This window comes from Phallusia mammillata, chromosome 3 (assembly GCF_965637545.1).
Source record: "Phallusia mammillata chromosome 3, kaPhaMamm4.hap1.1, whole genome shotgun sequence".
NCBI classification, from domain to species: Eukaryota; Metazoa; Chordata; class Ascidiacea; order Phlebobranchia; family Ascidiidae; genus Phallusia; species Phallusia mammillata.
The window spans coordinates 11,852,436-11,862,372 of NC_137254.1; the positions used below are offsets into that span (position 1 = coordinate 11,852,436).

Sequence of the window (9,937 nt, forward strand, 5' to 3'; positions counted from 1 at the left end):
GTGTTCGGTGCGAAACTTCTTTTAAATGTGTTGGTTATCTGTTGAATGAACGGTTAACCATAGTATATACTCGATTATAAAAATATGACAATAAAATGACTTAAAGTTAATTTGACTAAAATAATTAGTAGTGAAGTTGATGCACCGTTTACGAATGTGTCCTTATGAATCTAGAATAATGTGTACCATTTTAATCCCATAACCAATTCTCTCTGGTGTATGGCAGCCCGTTTGTTTTTGTTTGCGTAATCAATCATGACAGTATGTGAAATGGTGTGCAAATCAGCAGATAGGTTTCAAGCACTGAGACTGTCCTCCCCCAACGCCAGCTACGGTGACAACTGGGCCTGACGTGGGGAATTTGCCGATAAAAATACGAATGCTTCAGGGACCTGAAACCAGCAGTCGTCCAATGGTTCTTCATGTGATAAATCGGAATAGAACCCCAGTGGCGCCAGGACGCATCATTCGTGTGATGTCGGCCCCAACTTAAAGTAATACGTAATTTTTTTCTATTTTGGTAAAACAGCAGGGCACAAATGTTTAGCAGCGTATAAATAATGCAACAATTTTTGTTAGAACAGAACGTTTAGCAACGTACGAATAATGTAACAAAACAGCAGAAAGATAAAGGGACGTGTGAGTTTCACGTTAAGATATCCTAACAGAATTTATGTCTTACAAGAGTGCCATGGAAGCGCTTACGTTAAGCTACATTTGAAGACAGAAAACAATGTTTTCGCTTATCATGTGCCCTCCATTTCAGACAGACTGGTCGGAATTAAGGTGCGTTGCACAACACGGGACGCAATGCGGCACGCCGCGCAAGTGTCCACTGTCCCGGTAACAATTGCGCGTGACTTGCATATTGCAAGATTATTAGTTGTTTATTGTCGCACAAGAAGCATTGTCATTAGAAAACAGTTATAGTTCTTTTTACTGACACAAGAGACAAACACATATTTGTATCATGGTTAGTACAAAAAATATAAACGTAGCCTTGTAGCTAGGAGAATGGCTCTAAAGAAACGACGGGCTCGTCGTGGACGAGTCCATCCGATTTTGCAGCGAGGGACCGAACTTGGTAAGTTAAGAAACGTTTCATACAGAAAAAACAGTTTTGATTTTTTTAGCTAATCATACTTTCTTTAGGTGAATTTTCTCGTTTAATTTTGGGGTTACGCCTCTTATTTTCGAATGACCCCAGAAGCGTTTGATTTTTAGCGCATAAAATTGGACGTAAGATAAAGAAACAAAACAACTCATTTAAGAACATGCATTTCCGTTGAAGAACAACACCTTTGCACTGACGCTTCGGTCGGCTTTAAAAAATTACAATCAGCCTGCGATTATAAAGCCGTTCTGCTGTTTTGTAGTTTTTTTAGCCAATGGCGATTCTTTTGCCGCATCCTTCCGAACATCAAAATCGACAATATGCCATGCTGTACCGGAAACATGTGCTGCTATATGGGAGACATTGCAAAACGAGGTCATGTCTATTCCATCAAGGCAAGATTGGTAAAAAATTGCTAAAGATTTCGACCAGTTTTGGCAACTTCAAAACTGCGTAGTAAGTGTTGGTGGCAAACACATTGTCCTCCAGGTACTACACTGTAAATCAGGGGTCGTTTTTGGGGTGGTATTTCGATACCCCAAGGATGGAAATTTCACAAAGGATGGATTTTTCCATTATTTTAGTTTTTCTTGGTTCGAAATCCATCCTTGAGGGTGAGAAATACCATGGTTCCGAGAAGGGAGTTTTCAAATTTTTCCATCATTCCGTATTGCTAAGTACTACGTGGGAAAAAACACGTTTGAGGGTGGAAGTAAAATGTTCGAAATGACCGCCTTTGAGATCCGGATTTTATTTTTGCACCTCTACCACAAACGTTTAGCATTTTAGTTTTTCTTTTCCTAGTTACAAAATCCATTTGTTCGGGATGTGGTTTATTAGGTTTAACAGCGGATATACAACGTAAAAATATAGTTTCTAAGGTAGATCGTTAAATGTATGCACGTAATTTGTACAGACTTGTAACTAAGTAAAAAACTATGGACGTTAAGTTAAAAAAAAACGGCGACAGTGTCGCGGCCATCAAAGCTTTACACGCATTCAGTAATTTGCCGCCAATTACTGTGCCTCCCGTCGCGCACTGTGACAGACGCCTCCCGCTGCGCATCGTGACATATTCCAGCCATGCTTTAACGTTCACATTTTTTTCTTTTTTAACGGCGCGCATATTGAAACTTTGGACGATATCAGTTCTGATTGGCTGATACTATCCACTGACACATTGAATGAAGTTTTAGAACATTATGACGTAATAATGTCTTATTCAGCATGAGAACAAATTGTGAAGCTGATGTTTTATTAAAAATGGTAAAATGGCGGTTGTCTTGATTGAAGGTAGATGGTAGGATAATGGAGTTAGGACAGTTGGCCATGACTTTAAAGCACAGGAATATTTGCTGGAAAAGGTACATAGGTTAATCTGAATTGTAGCATTCGAATTTTGTCTAGGTGCTGTGTGTGTTTTAAATGTAACACGTTTCTAGTTTTAAATTCAAATTTTAAATTGGTTTTCATTGTCAAGAACGTCAATGGACATTCCTTGTCCTTTGCCCGGCTGCCAAGTTAAAGCTAAAAAAAGGCTGTTGCTGCATCACCTAAGACATGAACATGTTAGTTATCAAATGTACACATGTAAGCTGGAACCTTGTCACCACAGTTACTCCAGTATTCGAAGTTATGAGAAACATTTGCAAAGAGACCATTCAGATGAATTATGTGTGTGGTATGCTCAAAGTCAAAGTTGTAGCAATGGTGATGATAATTTTGAAAATGAAGATCATGAGGACATGTCTGCTTCTTCTCATGTCTTTGACTCTGATATGGCTGAGTGTGTTGATTCTACACCCGGTTATAAACAAATTTTAGTCAAACATTGTTTAAAGTTAAAAGAAAAATATGTTTTGTCACATGCAACATATTTGAACATAATGGATGACACAATAGGGTTGTTTACTTCCATCCAGGGTGATATTCTGTCTTCTCTGGAGAGCAAAATTAAAGATGAACATATAGATCTTAATGACATACCCACTCTTCAGAGAGACTTTTTAATAAACATCTGGAGTGATTTGCGAAATCCAGAGGTATTTGCTCGTCATTGCAATGACCTTGGAATGGTACAACCCAAAACAATTTATTTGAGTGATTACTCTTCATTTCAATATGTGCCAATACTTGATACACTAAAGCATTTCTTTTCCCATCGTGATGTCTGGATGGCCATGGCAGAAAACAATGTTGCAGAGAAAACAGGAATTTCGGACATCACTGGAGGTAAATATTTTCAAGAACATGCTTATTTTCAGGGAAATAGGGCTTTAATCAGACTTCATCTTTATTTTGATGAGTTGGAAGTGTGTAACCCTTTGGGTTCTTCCAAATCAAAAAACAAGCTAGCATGCTTTTATTTTAATGTGGGAAATATTGGTCCAAGACATCGTTCAAGTTTGAAAAATATATTTGTAGCTTTGGTGGTAAAGGCGGAAACTATCAAAAAACATTGTTTAAATGAAATTTTAGCACCACTTATCAAAGACATTCAAACATTCCAAACAGAAGGCATTGTAGTTAAAAATCATGTCAGGATGACAGGAGATAATCACATTTTTGGATCAGTTGCCACCATCTCAGCTGACAACCTTGGTGCACACCAACTTGGTGGCCTACGTATGTGCTTTAGCAGTGGCCGTATATGCAGATTTTGTATGTGCATGTATAGTGATATTAAAAACAAGTGTAAAGAAGCAGATTTTGTGTTGCGGACTCCTGCTGTTCATAGTATGCATGTTAAAGCAGTGGCTCAAGATGGATCACTTACAGCTTCCTATGGGGTTGCAAGAGACTGTGTGTTTAATGTATTACCAGGCTTTTCAACTGTGACTGCTTTTCCACCTGACCTTATGCATGATTGCTTAGAAGGAGTTGTTCCGAAGTTCCTCCAGTCCATATTTAGATATTTGCACATTGAGGGAATCTGTTCTATTGCCTTGATAAACGAAAGGTTAAAAAAGTTCAAGTTTGGAAAAACTGAACAGAGAAATAAGCCACGACCTCTTCCAGGAAATGTTGTTCTGTCCTCTGGTAAAGTTTCACTTTCAGCAAGCGAAACCCTGTGTTTATTCAGAGTTTTACCTTTTGTTATTGGAGATATTGTCCCTACATGTGATGAGGCCTGGAGATTGTATGTTCTGATGTCAAATATTATGGAGATCATTTTGGCGCCATCACTCCATGCTGATGTTCTTGACAAATTAAAGATTTTAATTGAGGAATTTTATTCCAAGTTTACCAAGTTCGCTCCTGATTTGATAAAACCAAAGCTTCATTTTCTTTTGCATTATCCTCGACTTATACAGATGTATGGGCCATTAAGGCACCTGTGGTGCATGCGTTTCGAATCATTTCATAGGAAAATAAAGTCCATAGCACGGAATTGCCAAATTTTTTAAAATATTTGTTTGACTGTCACAAAACGTATTCAGGCTTTAAAGTGTTATGAACAGTGCAACGAAAGTTGTTTAACTGATGATTTTGCAAGCTTTATAAGCAAACCAACGAAAATGAATCTATTGCCCCGTGAAGTTGAAGAGTATTTGCAGTGTGACATGGGAATCGATGCTGATGCAAATCTTCTCCTTGTATCGCAACTTGTTGAAAATGGTGTGACATATGGTGTCGATGACATTTTTCTCTTAAATTTTTTTGATGACAAGCCAATGTTTGTAAAAATTGTTGACATTGTTATGTCAGGATGTAAAATATTTATTTATGGTAACTTGTTGAAATCATTGTATTTTGATTCACACTTTTGTAGTTATGTAATAGACATTACTTACGAACTTATAACGTTTAGGCCTGGGTCAGAAGTCTGTCATCTTCCACATGAAATGTACAGTTGTAATAGCAGTGATTTGATTAGACTCCACCATAAAATTTGTGTTTAAATTTGTAATACTTGTTACAGGTTTGTGTACAGAGAAAAAATGAGTTGCATTTATCTCGTAACTTTTAATGATTCAAAAAAAGTAGTGCACTGTGAAAAGTGCGACCTTTATGATAAAGTGGCAGCAGAATTTAACATTACAAAGTCAATGAAACTCTGTCAATGGAATAGTGACTTTGATGAATGGATTGATGTGGGGAATCTGGAAAATCTGCCAAACAAAACAAAGTTAACTGTTAAACTCACAGGTAACCAGACCTAAGATTGTTGAAAGTAGTCCTGCTAAATGTGCATTATATATGTATATGAATATATATATATGCGTTTGTTTTTCAGAGGAATCACACTGCAGTACCATCACCAGTGGAACTCATACAGAACCACATTTTCCAATTGAAAGTATGTTATGTAGTTTTTTATTTTATTTTTAAATGGTGCACATAAGTTATTATTTTTGTCTTCAAATAGTTACGATTAACTTGCAAAATAACTATGGTTTTAATGTAGGTGCATCAAGTTCAAGTTCAGTGACTACTGTGCCACTTGATTCAGATGAAGATGAAGATTCCCAAACTGCAGAAGACATGACCAGTTTAGCTAATTCCCACAACACTGACCCATGGATTCCTCCTCTTATAAGAAGTAAGTATTGATTATGCAGTTTTATTGTAACAACAATAGAAACAGTGCAATGTTTTATTTTTAGCAGAGCCAAAGGCTTTAATATCCAGCAGAGTTCGGAGCAATAAAAACTGGATGGTTGATTACAATTTGTCAAAAGTTCCAGTGCATGTTTTGCTAGGCATTGAGGCTTGCAAGGAAGACATTGTTAATATCACTTCTTCAACCAAAAGGGGAATAAACCAATGGCTTTTTAATGACCTCAGTTCACATGCATTGTAAGTAATAAAAAAAGCATAGTACGTGTTTATTGTTCCCTTAAACATGAATTTACTTAGGTACCCATCATCAGCAGAGTATAACACAGTGGTGATGGCATTCCTGAGGAAATTTCCCTTTTTAGCAGACAAAAACAATAAAAACCCAATGGTATGTATATACTTGCAAAGTATTACAAGGCTTTTTTTTTATCCTGCTTTTTTGTCCCATTTTCCTTATATATCCTTTGTTTTAAATTTAAACATACTGTGCATGAGACCAATTTTATTGCAGTTGCAAACAACAAAAATCAAGTTGCCAGATGAACTTTTAATCCATCAAATACTGCTAATTTCAGGGAACTTGGCTAGAAGGTATAAGACAAAAATTTCGGGATGCAAGACGGTCCATGGCTCATGTGCCGGAAGTTATGGCAATGAAAAAAAAATATGGAACTAAAACCCAGCGGCCACCATTAGTAGAGACAGAAATAACTCCAGCAAAACGCATTTGAATTATGACACAGGTTTGTGTAGATGTAAAAAAATTAGAGAGCAAGTTATGATAACATGTTATTGTTTGCAGAATATTGCTGAAGATGAGCATAGCATTGCTGCTTATGTCAAAGAAATGATGAAGGAGTGCAAGAAAAATGTGAAAAACATGGACCTCATCAAAGATCGGATGCAAAGAACATTTGTATATCGACAAGAAGAAGCTAAAAATGGTTCTCTAACAATCACCGACATAATTGAAAAATATCCAGCTTACCAGTTTCCTGCTGTGGTGAGTAATACACTCTTCTGTACTTTTTAAACAATTTAGTAGTAAACAAAAAACATGGGAAAGTGTTGCATGTAGCTTGGAATAAACAACTAAATAAAAGGGTAGTTTAGCCTGCATTATTCTAGTTTGTTGATGGTAGAACTTTAATTTTAGATATTCGACGAAGCAAAAAGATTGTTCAAAGTAGACCTCCAAGAAGAATTAAAAAATGCCATCTTGCCAAAATTAAAGAAGATGTTGGAGCCAAAACTGAAATCAGTGCCAGAAGCATTGCTTCATATTTTGAAAGAAAATGGTATGTAGAGCCTTTGAATTAATTAATCTATGATGTAGGGATAACATTGTAACTTTGTAGTAGATAGTATAAACTTAATATTGCTTTTGTTTGAAGTTACGTTTTTATTTCAGAAGTGCTGTGTTGCATTCCATTGCTTTTTACCAACAAGTTGGATATGTTCATTCAATATTCTGACCAGGTATGATAATTTTTTTGTGTCTTTATTGCATTTGGTTTAGAAGTTTGGAACTATTTTTCTACTTTTTTTCTTCGTAAGTATAGGCCAAGCATATATACCGGTAACCTTTTGCTGCCAGGCATAAGATCAAGTTTGTAAAGCTGTTCTGGCAAATGACGTCATTTGCCAGAACAGCTCTATCAACTTGATAGGCCAAGCAAGTTTAAAAAGAGTAGAGTAAAACTGTCAACAAAAAAGCGCATAGTCGGCGGCGAGCTTTGATCACTTGACAGAGGGCAGGGAGGGGTTCACTCATGCTCAGCGGCTCACCGCTGCCCTTTCATAATTCCTACACTGCGTTGCACTTATATTACATTAGTTATTTACTTTTTTAGGAGAACTCAGATGTAACAACGCCTTATCCATGTATCTTGGTAACTGAACATGCCGACCCTGCTGTATACGTGCAAAAACGTTGGCTATGCAATTGCTCAACGTTTGGCGAAGCTTTAATTGTGTTAATCACGTCATATTGGATATTCGATGTGAGGTTTCCGAAGGCCCTTACGTGCACGCTGCAGCTTCTATCGTTCGTTCTCAAAATATCGGAAACTATTCAAAACCCAACAGTGCAAAAAATTATTAATTCGCTTTAAGATTGAGCCAAATTACTTGTTCGTTAATGTTTCATGTTTCTTTTCTGCATGATCTTCAAGCGTTAATAAATGTAAAGGGACATTACTATGTCGTGTGTATTATGTAACCATGGTACACACCATGGTTCGTCAGGCATGGATGGGCATTCCCACCAATAAACTTGAAAAACGTTTAGGATGGAAAATACCATCATAAATTTTTCCATCCTCAGGGATGTGAAACTCCATGGTAGGATGGAAAATTCCATCCAATTGTGGACCACCCTAGGGGTAAGCAAATTCCACCCTCTGGGTGGGATCCCGATTTACAGTGTAAGTAACTAGTAACTCAGGGTCGTCGTATAATTACTAACATTCACAAAGCATTGTTTTGCTCGCGATAGCTGACTCGCAATTCCGATTAACATGTGTGGATGTGGGGGCTTTCGGTGAGCAATCAGTGTATTTGCCAATTCTGCGTTCGGAAAAAAAGTTGGAAGCGATCGACATGCGTGGAAAATCAAGTTGCTCCTTATGTTTTTGTTGGTGATGAAGCATTCGGTTTAAAAGCCAATTTCATGAGGCCGTTTTCAGGAAGAAACCTTGGAGAAGAATGAGTCTTCAATAGACTCTAGTCTAGAGCGAGACGAACTGTTGAAAATACTTTTGGCATACTGTCTGCCAAATGGCGGGTTCTCGAGGGCCTACCACTTTCTCCGTGTAGAGCTGGTGCTGCAGTAAAAGCATGCTGTGCTCTTCACAATTATTTAAGGTAATCCTACTGTGATTTTGACCGGGAAGACCAACAGGGTCACATTACTGATGGCAGTTCGCGAAGGGGGACAAGGAGTTCAAAATACACAAAGGCAAGGAAGAAGACATTCTGATTCTCCCACGGAAGTGGAGGAAATCTTACATTTTGCGCTTTTTATATTATTGCGAAACTAAAATTACGTCATGGAGTTGCTAATTAAGATTTGTATTACTTGTTTTTCTGCACAAAACAATGGCTAGAAATGTAGCTTTTCTATATATTGCCAACTTACATATGTTCAGTTCAGTTAAAATTAGGAACAGCACACCCACAAATTTTGGGCACGAGCCGCCTTTGGTATGTGTTATAGTTAATTTGGAGTTTTACAGGTAGTGTAAAAATTTCTACAAACGTTAAATTATTATATTCATAGATTTTTGCAGGACTCCCTTAAGCGAAAAAGCAACTTGACAATGTTGCAGTTGCTTACTACCATTAAGCAGGAAAGTCGGCGAACGATGCAATATGCAAGGAACATTGGTGTGGCTTTCTCAGTGAAGTAAAAGTTGCTTACAGGTTACAACCTCTTTTCTTTCGTTTTTAGAGTGTACAGAACTACGGAGACGTCCACCATAAGACATTTTGTAGCTACCGACGAATCGCTGGTGGCCCGGTGGAAGCCAAGCTGAAATGCTCAGGCGCGACCGACCCCTCAACAGTGGGTTTTTGGTCGAATTGACACCGAAACAAAGTATGATTAGTTTGTTAGCATGACAATATATCATTACGCTATAATGCATTTTTTGCCCCTTCCTAGTGCAGTGGCAACATTTGCTTAGGGGATGGGAACAATAAAGGGAGGAAAAGTAATATTAAGTTGATGTGTTTGTTGCAGGTGCAAAATCATTTCAATGCAAGAAAAAAAAACGGTAAATTCAATTGTAAAAACAAATTGTTTTCTATGTACGTCATGGTTTGACAAACATAAATTAGTTGAATAATATAGAACTTACGGTTTCTTAGGCTACAAGATGGCATAACTGATATTTTGGCAACTATATAATGGATTGGCAGAAGGCTATTAAAGAATTTTTGAAGGCTTTTTTACCATTTTTTGTAATATATGTAGATTAAAATGTTGTAACAGTACAACTAATGACACCACTGTGTTTTTAGAAATCTGAACATACTTTTGTAAGCACGCGCACAAACGAATTGCCAATCTTTTGTTTCTAAAACTGAACCGTTTCTGTGCTTCGCAGAAAAAATAAATACAAATTTGGATGTGTAACTGAGAATGGAAAGCATTTTCCAAGATACGAACTCTGTCAATGGATTCAATGGAATATATATATTTCGCCTAATGGCATCATCAGTTCCTTATTCAAATAGAAATTTGGATGTGGTTTATGA

At 37.2% G+C, this 9,937-nt stretch overlaps 2 pseudogenes across 1 annotated transcript; both read left to right on the forward strand.

Moving 5' to 3' along the window:
• The first annotated feature begins 1,014 nt into the window (after positions 1–1,014).
• LOC145219508 (uncharacterized) lies at positions 1,015–8,718 on the forward strand (annotated as a pseudogene).
• Positions 4,633–7,876, forward strand: LOC145218022 (sterile alpha motif domain-containing protein 3-like; annotated as a pseudogene). Its single transcript, XR_013857534.1, has 11 exons — positions 4,633–4,825; positions 5,027–5,263; positions 5,352–5,414; positions 5,523–5,657; positions 5,722–5,914; positions 5,975–6,065; positions 6,253–6,420; positions 6,480–6,680; positions 6,834–6,975; positions 7,089–7,156; positions 7,531–7,876. The product of XR_013857534.1 is annotated as a sterile alpha motif domain-containing protein 3-like (transcript).
• Positions 8,719–9,937: the final 1,219 nt, after the last annotated feature.